The 13174-nt window shown below is 58.3% G+C and overlaps 1 protein-coding gene across 2 annotated transcripts in view; it reads left to right on the top strand.

Annotated features, from left to right (window-relative positions):
* Nucleotides 1-8394: 8394 nt before the first annotated feature.
* Nucleotides 8395-13174, top strand: part of NINL (ninein like) — a 76904-nt gene continuing 72124 nt past the window's right edge. Inside the window, exons 1-2 of one of the 2 annotated variants that reach the window (XM_073339960.2) lie at nucleotides 8395-8644; nucleotides 9850-9974. The gene's annotated coding sequence lies outside the window, so the exon portion shown is untranslated. The remainder of the gene's footprint in view (nucleotides 8645-9849; nucleotides 9975-13174) is intronic. The other variant, XM_073339959.2, reaches the window with a different exon arrangement.

Below are 13174 nucleotides of genomic sequence, written 5' to 3'. Positions count from 1 at the left end.
CCCCACGTGACAGGGGAGCGCGCGCCTGGCTCCGGAACGGGCCCTTCCCCCCGCCAACCTGCGGGGCTAGCTCCTCCCCTCCGGGGCTGCCCTGCCCTGACGCCACGGGCCTGGCTCCTCCCCCCACGTAGAGCTGGCTCCGCCCCCACCCTGCTGCTAAGGGCGCCCCTCCTCTACCCCAGGGGCTGGCTCCGCCCTCACCCTGCTGCTAGGGCCGCCCCTCCTCTACCCCAGGGGCTGGCTCCGCCCCCACCCTGCTGCTAGGGCCGCCCCTCCTCTACCCCAGGGGCTGGCTCCGCCCCCACCCTGCTGCTAGGGCCGCCCCTCCTCTACCCCAGGGGCTGGCTCCGCCCCCACTCTGCTGCTAGGGCCGCCCCTCCTCTACCCCAGGGGGCTGGCTCCGCCCCCACTCTGCTGCTAGGGCCGCCCCTCCTCTACCCCAGGGGGCTGGCTCCGCCCCCACTCTGCTGCTAGGGCCGCCCCTCCTCTACCCCAGGGGCTGGCTCCGCCCCCACCCTGCTGCTAGGGCCGCCCCTCCTCTACCCCAGGGGCTGGCTCCGCCCCCACCCTGCTGCTAGGGCCGCCCCTCCTCTACCCCAGGGGCTGGCTCCGCCCCCACTCTGCTGCTAGGGCCGCCCCTCCTCTACCCCAGGGGGCTGGCTCCGCCCCCACTCTGCTGCTAGGGCCGCCCCTCCTCTACCCCAGGGGGCTGGCTCCGCCCCCACTCTGCTGCTAGGGCCGCCCCTCCTCTACCCCAGGGGCTGGCTCCGCCCCACCCTGCTACTAGGGCCGCCCCTCCTCTACCCCAGGGGGCTGGCTCCGCCCCCACCCTGCTACTAGGGCCGCCCCTCCTCTACCCCAGGGGCTGGCTCCGCCCCCACCCTGCTGCTAGGGCCGCCCCTCCTCTACCCCAGGGGGCTGGCTCCGCCCCCACTCTGCTGCTAGGGCCGCCCCTCCTCTACCCCAGGGGGCTGACTCCGCCCCCACCCTGCTGCTAGGGCCGCCCCTCCTCTACCCCAGGGGGCTGGCTCCGCCCCCACCCTGCTGCTAGGGCCGCCCCTCCTCTACCCCAGGGGCTGGCTCCGCCCCCACCCTGCTGCTAGAGCCGCCCCTCCTCTACCCCAGGGGCTGGCTCCGCCCCCACTCTGCTGCTAGGGCCGCCCCTCCTCTACCCCAGGGGCTGGCTCCGCCCCCACTCTGCTGCTAGGGCCGCCCCTCCTCCACCCCAGGGGGCTGGCTCCGCCCCCACTCTGCTGCGAGGGCCGCCCCTCCTCTACCCCAGGGGGCTGGCTCCGCCCCCACCCTGCTGCTAGGGCCGCCCCTCCTCTACCCCAGGGGCTGGCTCCGCCCCCACCCTGCTGCTAGGGCCGCCCCTCCTCTACCCCAGGGGCTGGCTCCGCCCCCACTCTGCTGCTAGGGCCGCCCCTCCTCTACCCCAGGGGGCTGGCTCCGCCCCCACTCTGCTGCTAGGGCCGCCCCTCCTCTACCCCAGGGGGCTGGCTCCGCCCCCACTCTGCTGCTAGGGCCGCCCCTCCTCTACCCCAGGGGGCTGGCTCCGCCCCCACTCTGCTGCTAGGGCCGCCCCTCCTCTACCCCAGGGGGCTGGCTCCGCCCCCACCCTGCTGCTAGGGCCGCCCCTCCTCTACCCCAGGGGCTGGCTCCGCCCCCACCCTGCTGCTAGGGCCGCCCCTCCTCTACCCCAGGGGGCTGGCTCCGCCCCCACTCTGCTGCTAGGGCCGCCCCTCCTCTACCCCAGGGGGCTGACTCCGCCCCCACCCTGCTGCTAGGGCCGCCCCTCCTCTACCCCAGGGGGCTGGCTCCGCCCCCACCCTGCTGCTAGGGCCGCCCCTCCTCTACCCCAGGGGGCTGACTCCGCCCTCACCCTGCTGCTAGGGCCGCCCCTCCTCTACCCCAGGGGCTGGCTCCGCCCCCACCCTGCTGCTAGGGCCGCCCCTCCTCTACCCCAGGGGCTGGCTCCGCCCCCACTCTGCTGCTAGGGCCGCCCCTCCTCTACCCCAGGGGGCTGGCTCCGCCCCCACCCTGCTGCGAGGGCCGCCCCTCCTCTACCCCAGGGGGCTGGCTCCGCCCCCACCCTGCTGCTAGGGCCGCCCCTCCTCTACCCCAGGGGCTGGCTCCGCCCCCACCCTGCTGCTAGAGCCGCCCCTCCTCTACCCCAGGGGCTGGCTCCGCCCCCACTCTGCTGCTAGGGCCGCCCCTCCTCTACCCCAGGGGCTGGCTCCGCCCCCACTCTGCTGCTAGGGCCGCCCCTCCTCCACCCCAGGGGGCTGGCTCCGCCCCCACTCTGCTGCTAGGGCCGCCCCTCCTCTACCCCAGGGGGCTGGCTCCGCCCCCACCCTGCTGCTAGGGCCGCCCCTCCTCTACCCCAGGGGCTGGCTCCGCCCCCACCCTGCTACTAGGGCCGCCCCTCCTCTACCCCAGGGGCTGGCTCCGCCCCCACCCTGCTGCTAGGGCCGCCCCTCCTCTACCCCAGGGGGCTGGCTCCGCCCCCACCCTGCTGCTAGGGCCGCCCCTCCTCTACCCCAGGGGCTGGCTCCGCCCCCACTCTGCTGCTAGGGCCGCCCCTCCTCCACCCCAGGGGGCTGGCTCCGCCCCCACCCTGCTGCTAGGGCCGCCCCTCCTCTACCCCAGGGGCTGGCTCCGCCCCCACCCTGCTGCTAGGGCCGCCCCTCCTCTACCCCAGGGGCTGGCTCCGCCCCCACTCTGCTGCTAGGGCCGCCCCTCCTCCACCCCAGGGGGCTGGCTCCGCCCCCACCCTGCTGCTAGGGCCGCCCCTCCTCTACCCCAGGGGCTGGCTCCGCCCCCACTCTGCTGCTAGGGCCGCCCCTCCTCTACTCCAGGGGCTGGCTCCGCCCCCACTCTGCTGCTAGGGCCGCCCCTCCTCCACCCCAGGGGGCTGGCTCCGCCCCCACCCTGCTGCTAGGGCCGCCCCTCCTCTACCCCAGGGGCTGGCTCTTTCCCCCGCTATGGGGCTGAGGCTCCCGCGTTGCAGCCCTGTGCATTGCTGTGCACTCCCCACTCGCAGCATGCATGCCCCTAACCAGGGTCTCTGAGTCCCTGCGGTTGCCGCAGGCACGTGGCCTGAGTGCGAGGAACCCCTGGCCCCCCTCCCTCTCTCACTGCTGCCCCGTGGGGGGCTCTGCGGCTGGCACAGCGGCAGTCACTGCTGTACAGTGCCTGTTGTGGGGTGCAGGCTGCTATTTCTAACTGTTGTGCTTGTCACGGAGATGCTCTAAGCTGATGGGCTCTCCCCTCATCTTAATAACGCCTGTCTCTGCGAGAGGCGATAGCTATGTCGTGAGGAGAAGCTCTCCTGCTGACGTAGTGCTGTCTACACTAGTGCTTACACCCCTGAGTGACATCAATTACACTGAAGTAACCTATGGTGTAGACAAGGTCTTTCTCTTTTTCCCCAAGAGGTGACCCATCTAATTTCCCTACTGCATGCCATCTGCACAATAGATCCAGTTATACAGTCAGAGCTGATTTGCTCAGAATTTATGGGACATCCAAACATGAATAAAGAGAGGTTCCGATAATTGGAAGAACTACTAAGGCCTTGATCTTGCAAATACAAATCACTATGTTAACTCAGTAGGACGAATTTATGCCTGGATTGATTTATCAGCCTAAATATTTGCAGGCTTGGAGTTTTAGAGATTCACAGCAAATAACACAACTGTACCTAGCATCTCTATAGTCAAAGGACTGCTCAGATCCTATGTGGGTGGGTGGATAGGAATGATCATCACCCCATTTTACTGATATGAACATAAAAACAGCCATACTGGGTCAGACCAGTGGTCCATCTATCCCAGTAGCCTGTCTTCCTGTGCTTGCCAACTCTCCAGGATTGTCCTGGAGTCCCAGCAATTAAAGATGACTCTTCAATTAAAGATTATGTCATGTAATGAAACCTCCAGGAATACGTGCAACCAAAATTGGCAACCCCGGGCCAATGCTGGATACTTCAGAGGGAATGAACAGAACAGGGCAATTATCAAGTGATTCATCCTCTGTCATCCAGTCCCAGCATCTGGCAGTCAGAGGCTTACACTCAGAGCATGGGAGTTGCATTCCTGACTATCTTGGCTAATAGCCCTCGGGGCAACTATCCTCTAGTTATCTAAATTCTTTTTTGAATCCAGGTATAGTTTTGGCCTTCACAACATCCCCTGGCAATGAGTTCCACACATTGACTGTGTGTTGTGTAAATAAATATTTCCCTATGTTTGTTTTAATGGGGAACCTGGAATGGAAAAGTGAAGGCTACATAGTAATTCAGTGGCAAGCTCCAAGGTAAAGGCCTGCTCTGCTCTACAGTAAGGGATTGTCTACACTTGAAATGCTAGAGCAGCACAGCTGCAGCACCCCAGTGTAGACACTCAGCTCTGATCTACACTAAAAGTTTAGGCCAACCCCAACATCACTCAGGGATGTGAAAAATCCACAGCCTTGAGCAATGCAGTTAAGCTGACCCCTGGGGCACACAGTAATTAGTTGACAGAAGATTCTCCTGTTGTCATAGGTAACCCATCTCCCCAAGAGGTAGTAGCTAGGTTGATGGATTTCTTGTGCTGATAGTTTTCTTGATGTACTGAGATATTGCATCCATTTCTTATTCATCATAGCAAAATATCACACTGAATATCACTGCTACTCTATATAACTCATTTTAAATTGGTATCCTCCCAGAGGATACTTAGGTGTGTGGATTTTTCACATGCCTGAGCTACCTAGTTTGGTTGACTTAACTTTTGAGTGTAAACCTGGTCTGAGTGCTCCTTGAACTCAGGAGTGACTGAGGCCATGTCTACACTACAAAATTAAGTCGACCTAACTTACGTTGGCATACAGCCGCCACTGTAACTACATCGCTTGTGCGTGTCTACACTTTGCTCTTTGTGTCAGTAGTGCGTATCCTCCTCAGGAACGCTTGTATCGATTGTATTCTCATTGTGAGACAGCTCCTGAAAGCCACGAACAGTCATTGACATGAGCAATGCAGTGTCTGGACTGATACTGCATCGACCAAATCCATTGACCTTGACGGCTGGTGTAGGTGGAGTTATTAAGTTGGGTAGTGGGGCAGTCACATCAGGGGGAGCAAAATTTAAGGTCAGGTTTACACTACCACTTACTTTGGTATAACTTACATCACTCAGGGGTGTGACTAAGCTGCGCACCGAGTGACGCAAGTTACACCGAACTAAGTGCCGGTATGGACAGCGCTATGGCGGTGGGAGAGCTTCTCCTGCCGACACAGCTACTGCCTGTCCGGGATGTGGATTTGTTATGTCAGTGGGCGTGCTCTCTCCCCTGGCAGCATAGAGCGTCTTCACCAGAGACGACGCTACAGTGGCCCAGAGGCAGTGCTTCTCGTGTAGACTAGCCCTAGGTGTAAACACTTCTGGAGCCGGCAGGAGGCATAAGCAGAACTGCTTAGGGCCCACAGCAGCTCAAGCCCCCCACCGGCCCCATTAATTATTAGTATAGCTGGGGCGGGGGGGGGGGGGGAAATTCCTGGTTAGGGCCCCTGGCAGTTCACGCCCCGCCCCATTAATTATTAGTATAGCTGGGGGGGATATTCCTGCTCAGGGCCCACAGTAGCTCATTCCCCCCCCCATTAATTATTAGTGTGGGGGGATATTCCTGCTCAGGCCCCCAGGGCCCCCCATTAATTATTAGTGTAGCGGGGGGGGAGATTCCTGCTCAGGCCCCCAGGGCCCCCCATTAATTATTAGTGTAGCGGGGGGGGATATTCCTGCTCAGGCCCCCAGGGCCCCCCCATTAATTATTAGTGTAGCGGGGGGGATATTCCTGCTCAGGCCCCCAGGGCCCCCCATTAATTATTAGTGTAGCGGGGGGGGATATTCCTGCTCAGGGCCCCAGGGGCCCCCCCATTAATTATTAGTGTAGGGGGGGGATATTCCTGCTCAGGCCCCCAGGGCCCCCCATTAATTATTAGTGTAGGGGGGGGATATTCCTGCTCAGGCCCCCAGGGCCCCCCCATTAATTATTAGTGTAGCGGGGGGGATATTCCTGCTCAGGCCCCCAGGGGCCCCCATTAATTATTAGTGTAGCGGGGGGGATATTCCTGCTCAGGCCCCCAGGGCCCCCCATTAATTATTAGTGTAGCGGGGGGGATATTCCTGCTCAGGCCCCCAGGGCCCCCCATTAATTATTAGTGTAGCGGGGGGGAGATTCCTGCCCAGGCCCCCAGGGCCCCCCCATTAATTATTAGTGTAGCGGGGGGGATATTCCTGCTCAGGCCCCCAGGGCCCCCCATTAATTATTAGTGTAGCGGGGGGGGAGATTCCTGCTCAGGCCCCCAGGGCCCCCCATTAATTATTAGTGTAGGGGGGGGATATTCCTGCTCAGGCCCCCAGGGCCCCCCCATTAATTATTAGTGTAGCGGGGGGGATATTCCTGCTCAGGCCCCCAGGGCCCCCCATTAATTATTAGTGTAGCGGGGGGGATATTCCTGCTCAGGCCCCCAGGGCCCCCCATTAATTATTAGTGTAGCGGGGGGGATATTCCTGCTCAGGCCCCCAGGGCCCCCCATTAATTATTAGTGTAGCGGGGGGGATATTCCTGCTCAGGCCCCCAGGGCCCCCCATTAATTATTAGTGTAGCGGGGGGGAGATTCCTGCCCAGGCCCCCAGGGCCCCCCATTAATTATTAGTGTAGCCCGGGGGGAGATTCCTGCCCAGGCCCCCAGGGCCCCCCATTAATTATTAGTGTAGCGGGGGGGATATTCCTGCTCAGGCCCCCAGGGCCCCCCATTAATTATTAGTGTAGCGGGGGGGGATATTCCTGCTCAGGGCCCCAGGGGCCCCCCCATTAATTATTAGTGTAGGGGGGGGATATTCCTGCTCAGGCCCCCAGGGCCCCCCATTAATTATTAGTGTAGGGGGGGGATATTCCTGCTCAGGCCCCCAGGGCCCCCCCATTAATTATTAGTGTAGCGGGGGGGATATTCCTGCTCAGGCCCCCAGGGCCCCCCATTAATTATTAGTGTAGCGGGGGGGGAGATTCCTGCTCAGGCCCCCAGGGCCCCCCATTAATTATTAGTGTAGCGGGGGGGATATTCCTGCTCAGGCCCCCAGGGCCCCCCATTAATTATTAGTGTAGCGGGGGGGAGATTCCTGCCCAGGCCCCCAGGGCCCCCCCATTAATTATTAGTGTAGCGGGGGGGATATTCCTGCTCAGGCCCCCAGGGCCCCCCATTAATTATTAGTGTAGCGGGGGGGGAGATTCCTGCTCATGCCCCCAGGGCCCCCCATTAATTATTAGTGTAGGGGGGGGATATTCCTGCTCAGGCCCCCAGGGCCCCCCCATTAATTATTAGTGTAGCGGGGGGGATATTCCTGCTCAGGCCCCCAGGGCCCCCCATTAATTATTAGTGTAGCGGGGGGGATATTCCTGCTCAGGCCCCCAGGGCCCCCCATTAATTATTAGTGTAGCGGGGGGGATATTCCTGCTCAGGCCCCCAGGGCCCCCCATTAATTATTAGTGTAGCGGGGGGGATATTCCTGCTCAGGCCCCCAGGGCCCCCCATTAATTATTAGTGTAGCGGGGGGGAGATTCCTGCCCAGGCCCCCAGGGCCCCCCATTAATTATTAGTGTAGCCCGGGGGGAGATTCCTGCCCAGGCCCCCAGGGCCCCCCATTAATTATTAGTGTAGCGGGGGGGATATTCCTGCTCAGGCCCCCAGGGCCCCCCATTAATTATTAGTGTAGCGGGGGGGATATTCCTGCTCAGGCCCCCAGGGCCCCCCATTAATTATTAGTGTAGGGGGGGGATATTCCTGCTCAGGCCCCCAGGGCCCCCCATTAATTATTAGTGTAGCGGGGGGGAGATTCCTGCCCAGGCCCCCAGGGCCCCCCATTAATTATTAGTGTAGCCCGGGGGGAGATTCCTGCCCAGGCCCCCAGGGCCCCCCATTAATTATTAGTGTAGCGGGGGGGATATTCCTGCTCAGGCCCCCAGGGCCCCCCATTAATTATTAGTGTAGCGGGGGGGATATTCCTGCTCAGGCCCCCAGGGCCCCCCATTAATTATTAGTGTAGGGGGGGGATATTCCTGCTCAGGCCCCCAGGGCCCCCCATTAATTATTAGTGTAGCGGGGGGGATATTCCTGCTCAGGCCCCCAGGGCCCCCCATTAATTATTAGTGTAGCGGGGGGGATATTCCTGCTCAGGCCCCCAGGGCCCCCCATTAATTATTAGTGTAGCGGGGGGGGAGATTCCTGCTCAGGCCCCCAGGGCCCCCCATTAATTATTAGTGTAGCGGGGGGGGAGATTCCTGCCCAGGCCCCAGGCCCCAGCCCCTGGCTGCGGAGAGAAGCCGCCCGGCGAGGCCCAGCCCCGCGGCCCAGGCCGGGCCCAGCTCCCGCCAGGCGGAACAAAGGCCGGGGCCGGCGTGCGCCGCTCCCCCGCCCCAGGCCTCCCGGGCGCCCCGCACAGCTGCCGCCGCCCGCAGCGGGACCGGCGGGGCGCGGAGCCCCGCGGGCTCGGGCCGGGGACGCAGGAGGCGAGTCCCGGCGCCCCGGGCTCCCTCCAGCGGGCACCGGCCGGCACGGAGCCGGGTCCTGAGGGGGCCCGCTGCGAAACCCGCCTGCCCGGTAAGGCTTGTGCCCGGGAACCGCCGGCCTGGGCCCGCCGCGGCGACGCTCCCTCCCGCAGGCCGCGAGAAGCCGGGGGCGCCAGGGGCCCGGCCGCTGCCCGGCGGGCGCCCAGAGGCCCCGGCGATGGGCGGCGGCCGAGCGAGCTGGACGGGCGCAGCGCTGCCGGCAGCGAAGGTTTGTCCCGGAGCCCGCCGGGCTGCGAGAGGGGCCGGGCCGCGTCCCCAGCCCCCGCCCGGCACTCCCGCTCCGGGACCAGGGCTCGGGAGCCCGCCTTTGGCAGCTTGCTGCGGCGGGGCCGGGGAGGCTGGTTCTGTGCGGGGCCGGGGCCGGGGCCTGCTCCTGGATCCGTGCTCGGGGCTCCCTTCGGAGGCAGGAACGCGGCTGCTCCATTCCGGCTTCCTGCCCCAGGCCCTGCCTGGAGGGAAGGGCTCTTAGAGCCGCAAGGACGTTCACTGGCTATCGACTTGTCCCCATAACACAAGAACTAGGGGCCACCCAATGAAATGAATGGGCAGCAGGTTTAAAACAAACAAAAGGAAGTTCTTCTTCACTCAGCGCACAGGCCACCTGTGGAACTCCTTGCCTGGGGAGGTTGTGAAGGCGAGGACTAGAACGGGGTTTTAAAAGAGAACTGGATAAATTCATGGAGGTTAAGTCCATGAACGGCTATTTGCCAGGTTGGGGTAAGGAAGGGTGTCCCTGGCCTCTGTTTGTCTGAGGGTGGAGATGGATGGCAGGAGAGAGATCACTTGACATGCCTTGCAGTGCGAAGCGGTAATGTGTATGGTGAAAGGAAATGATCTACTGCTGAGATTGCTTGTCCGCTCGATTCCTTTGTGAACTGTGTCTCAACAGGCTCAAAAATGATGAGTGTGTGTGTGGGAGGGGACAGTCCAGTTCCAACACCATTACACGAGGTACGCTGGGCCTCTGTACGCTAGGAAGCTCACCTGCTGCTGATAAATGAAATCAGCAGCAGGTCCCTGAGAATCAGAAACAAAAATGGCTTAACTGTCAGCAACACTTGCTAACAGTAGGTCACTTCACCAATGTGTGGAGACCCTAAATTACCTGGGTTTTGTCAGTTTAAATTTTTCCCTTTTCTTCCTTCTATTTGACTATTTTGCACTGAATTTCTTTGTAGCCTCATCTCGGAGTCACTCCCATTGACACAATATTTTCTCCTTTGTTCCCACTTCTAGCTCCGTAGTTGCTATTGCCTCTGCATAAAAACTTCAGTGGGCAGAGAGGGGGAGTGTGTGTCTGTTTGGAAAACAGTCCATGTGAAGGACTAGATAGATGCCAGGAGAATTCCAGAGATTTCAAGGTTGGTAGGGCCAAAACAGTCCGTGCTCATTTGGTTTCTTTTAATCTCACTGCAGGCGCAGACCTTAGGGTTTGCGCTGGTTTATGTGATGGGTGTGTGTTTGCCTTTTTTGCAGATAAATGTACACAGCTAATTAAGAGTATCTTGGGCAGTCTGGCTACCCTCTTCTCACATCTAGCAGGTGAAAGGAGGACACCTTTACTTGTCTGTAGGGACAGGAGCTGAATGAGATTGAAGCGGCAGGACTATGGAAGTTTCCCTGACTCCCATGACAAATCTGTTTTCCCTTAGTGTGAGTTTAGAGCTCATTAAGGCCTGGATTGTGCCACCCTTACACATACTGAGTAATGCTTTTGTCTGTGAATAATCTGATTCCTATGAGGCTGCTCGCAGAATAAACTACTAAATGTGAGGAGACAGTGCAGAATCAACATAAATGGAAACCGAAGTCCTTGATTTATACACGGAACAGGGACAGCCTGGACAACACCAATGTGTCATGCAACCCTTGTGTTGTTGTAATTGTCTCCCTGTGCCCTGGTGCTCCCTGTTTGTATTAGCCTCTTGTCTGTCATTTCATACTTAGACTGTCATCGTTTGGGTGTAGCGACAGGCTCTATTGTGAGTGTTGTGCGCCTAGAACCATGTGGCTGGGTCATCTAGAGCAGTGGTTTTCAAACTTTTTTTCTGACGACCTAGTTTGAAGAAAATTGTTGATGCCCGTGACCCAACGGAGCTGGGGATGAGGGGTTTGGGGTGTGGGAGGGGCCCAGGGCTGGGGCAGAGAGTTGGGGTGTAGGGGTGAGGGCTGTGGGGTGGGGTTGGGGCAGGGGGTTGGGGTGTGGGAAGGGATCAGGGCTCTGGGCTGGGGGTGTAGGCTCTGGGGTGGGGCCGGGGATGAGGGCTTTGGGGTGTAGGAGGGGGCACCGGGTTGGGGCAGGGGGTTGGGGTGCGGGCTTACCTGCGGCAGCTCCCGGTCAGCAGTGCAGTGTGGGTGCTAAGGCAGGCTTCCTGCCTGTCCTGGCACCATGGACCGTGCTGCACCCTGGAAGTGGCCAGCAGCAGGTCCAGCTCCTAGGCGGAGGTATGCAAGCGGCTCTGCACAGCTCTTGCTGGCAGGCACCGCCCCTCCCCCTAGCTCCCATTGGCTGGGAACTGGCCAATGGGAGTGCGGAGCTGGCGCTCGGGGTGGGGGCAGCGCAAAGAGCCACATGGCCCCCCTGCCTAGGAGCCAGACCTGCTGCTGGCTGCTTCCGGGGTGCAACACGGTGTCGGAACAGGTAGGGACTAGCCTGCCTTAGCCAGGCAGCACCACTGACGGGACTTTTAATGGCCCAGTTGGCAGCGCTGACTAGAGCCGCTGTGACCCAGAGCCTTACATTTTGCGATCCAGGACTGGGTTGCTACCCACAGTTTGAAAACCACTGATCTAGGACCTACAGCAGTACAGTATTTGGATGTGGCCAGTTGCCACGTGGAAGCACTTTACTCGTTTGCTGTTCCCCTGTCTCTTACTTGGTGGCTGTTTGATTTTGTCTAGTTGTTTTGTGTCTGTAGAACACAACACACAGAGGGCATTGCCAGAGGCGCATGACTAATGACAATAATACAGCACAAGCTATCCCCTGCTGCCCTGCCTCAGCCCTGTTTTGGAAGGATCACCTTAGGGCGTGATGATAGAATAATTTGGTCCCGTTCAGTTCTTGGCATCCTTGCAGAGATTACTCATGTTGTAGTCGTGGTGGGGTTTGTGCTGCAGGCATCTGTTTAGCAGGCTTCGGACTAAGACCATCTGTTCATTTCACCCAGGCCACCACACTGCCACTGGCCTGTAATAACTTTCGTTGTCTCTCGAACTGGTCAGAATAAAACTGGTGACACAGGTAAAAGACTCCCTGGACCATGGCGTATCACATCACCAATATCCTGAGCTGTTCAGTAGACAGCTTGAGTACCTTGCCTTGAATTTGGATGGCTTCTTTTATAGGGCTTATTCTGGAGATATTTTATTTGTCTTTCCAAAGCCTGCAAAATGTGCCACTTTCCTTCTTGCTTGTTTTCTTCTCAAGTGTCTCTCTGTCTCTGTCTCTCTCATATTTAATTCCAGTTGCCATGAGAAGTGGAAGCCCTTGGATCTCCTCCACCATATGTTGGTGGGACAGATTGCTATTACACTGGTAGGTTGACTCAAAGCTACAATGGCATTGCATTCAGCAATCTGTGTAAGTTTCCCCATGACTTGTAGCTATGAACTATAATGTAACTCATTTCAGAGTAGCAGCTGTGTTAGTCTGTATTCGCAAAAAGACAAGGAGTACTTGTGGCACCTTAGAGACTAACCAATTTATTTGAGCATAAGCTTTCGTGATGAAGTGAGCTGTAGCTCACGAAAGCTTATGCTCAAATAAATTGGTTAGTCTCTAAGGTGCCACAAGTACTCCTTTTCTTTTAATGTAACTCATGAAACTGTCTACTTGTGTCACTGATGTTCCTGTGTGTCTTGTTGTTACATGTGCTTTCAGAATAACTGAACTAGGAAATTGATCAGAGATCCAAAAATAATCTGTTAGCCTCTTAGCTTGGAGTCTCAAATGCTGTTACGCTAATGAGCTCTTGGCTGTTAAATTAACCGCTCCAGTATCAGCAAGCTGATAAAGCTAATGTCAGACTTGGCTGCTGGATCATTCTCAAACAACAACCCAACATATTAATTTTGGGGGGAATGACTTTTTTTTTATATGTGTAACACCCTGTCCAAATGGTATTGGCATTTTTTAGACTCTTCATTCATACTTCTCTTAATGTGTGTTTAAATGTGCTGAATAAACAGGAATGTTGGAAGATTTGGATTTCTTTTGCCTCTGGCTAAAATATTTTACAGATCAATCCTGACCTATTTTTTAGTGGTGACTGACATTTAACGTAGCAAGTAAATTAGACAGACTGCTATCCCTTTTCTTTTTCACTGCAGTCTTCAAGACTTGAGCTAAAGATTAGGTATTGATTTTAAACCAAGATTTTAAAAAAGGGTGCTTAAAATTAAGCTCATAAATCCATATATAGTCACCTAACTAAGTAACTGTTTTTCAAAAGTGCCAAGCACCCAGAAGCTACATACTAAGCTTGCATTGGGGTCCTATTTATGGAGAAAGTTACTCAGCAGGAATATGGGGAGATGTTTGGTAGGAGGCTCCAAAATA

Source organism: Lepidochelys kempii, chromosome 3, assembly GCF_965140285.1.
Source record: "Lepidochelys kempii isolate rLepKem1 chromosome 3, rLepKem1.hap1, whole genome shotgun sequence".
NCBI lineage: Eukaryota > Metazoa > Chordata > Testudines > Cheloniidae > Lepidochelys > Lepidochelys kempii.
Note: the sequence above shows the minus strand (reverse complement) of the source record. Positions and strands in the feature narration are given on the sequence as shown.